The 1,517-nt window shown below is 36.5% G+C and overlaps 1 pseudogene; it reads right to left on the minus strand.

The window, feature by feature from the left end:
* On the minus strand, positions 1-348 carry LOC149267559 (dolichyl-diphosphooligosaccharide--protein glycosyltransferase subunit DAD1 pseudogene; annotated as a pseudogene).
* Between the last annotated feature and the right edge of the window lie 1,169 nt (positions 349-1,517).

Below are 1,517 nucleotides of genomic sequence, written 5' to 3' on the forward strand. Positions count from 1 at the left end.
CTAATCTAAGAAGTTCATTATCACCAAGTGAAGTGAAAAATTGCACAAAACAAAATCTGCAAATGCTCTTTCTGGAGGAAGATCCTTGAATCCCTTGTTTTCTTCGTTGACTTGCATCCGCAAACAAACTACAAGCACAGCTGACCCCGTGCAAGATAGAACTCCTGAAAGAAAAGCATTGAAAGGAAATGATCCAACTATTGCCATGTAGACAACCTGCACAACTGCCGTGAGAACTACGTAGACCGCATACAGATCGATGATCTTCAACTTGGTAGGAGTTGCAGAGTATGCAGATCGAAGGGATGCAACGAGAACTTGTGCATCCTTAGTTGTTGAGGTTCCCATTTAACATATAATGCAAGTTTTCAATTCTAATGCATTTCAAAGTACATATGATGGTACATACTACAGAACAATATGGATTTTGGACATAATAAGTCGATTTGAATTAGAATTGTCAAGTCAACCTAACTCATGTTTGACTTGGGAGTTTGAGTCCTCATTGCGACTCAAATTGATGAGTTTGACTTAGGATCGAATCATATTTAGAATCAATTTGACTCTGCTTAATTTCCTCATAGAATGGAATTAGACATAGTCTTTCACTTGTAGTCAAGGAGGATGGTGACACTTCACAAAAAAAAAAAAAAAAAAAACAGGATACTTTTTCCATATTGATGACCTGAGTTGCAGGTAAATTTGGGTTTCTAGCTAGACTAGAAGAGATATTATTTCAAACTTCCAAATCATTTTCCAGGTAACACTTTAATAGCTCTTAGTGTAATCAGCGATGGAAGGGACAATGTACATTGATTAAATGAGCAGAGCCATGACTCCATGGACCACCAATTGGCCTGAGCACCCATTATGTCTTGATCTGAACATGTTATTGGCTCAATGTCAAACAACTTCCCTGAAACTATAAAATTAATCGACATTGGCATGATCTGTTCACTTCATGGCATCCAAATCGTCATAACTTATGAAAGATGAGCAAGAACATAAGTTATTGTTGACAGACCCAAGAATTTTAGTGCCAGATTGAAAATTTTGGAAAGCTCCTCCTTCCCTACTATATACATGCAATTCTTGCTATGACATTAGATACGTTGTTCCATTATTATGCTTCACTAATTGAGTGTTTCTGATGAAATTAATTATGTAGTTAATGTATATTTGCATTTTTAATATTTATGCTATATTAGCTATGTCTTTAGTTGCCACTAAAAGAAATAATAAAATGGCAGAATTTTATCGATACATGGTATAAAGTAATGGTGGCTCGTGATGAGTCTTGACATGGAATAAGGTATACTTGCAAGTATGAAATTCCAGGAGAGTGTGAACGTATATTGAATATTCATTTTCTCAAGGGGGTTGCATGTGGAGTGGGTCTAACCCTTAATTACCCTGAATTAGCAAGTTGTTCCGTGTTTACGCCAACTGTCCAACTGTGAAGCAATCAGTGCATGCACAATCAATTTACAGCACTAATCGTTTTTCACTGCTACCAC

Source organism: Pinus tabuliformis, chromosome 6 (genome assembly GCF_031772625.1).
Source record: "Pinus tabuliformis cultivar Carrire ecotype Pingquan chromosome 6, CPIR1, whole genome shotgun sequence".
Lineage (NCBI taxonomy): Eukaryota > Viridiplantae > Streptophyta > Pinopsida > Pinales > Pinaceae > Pinus > Pinus tabuliformis.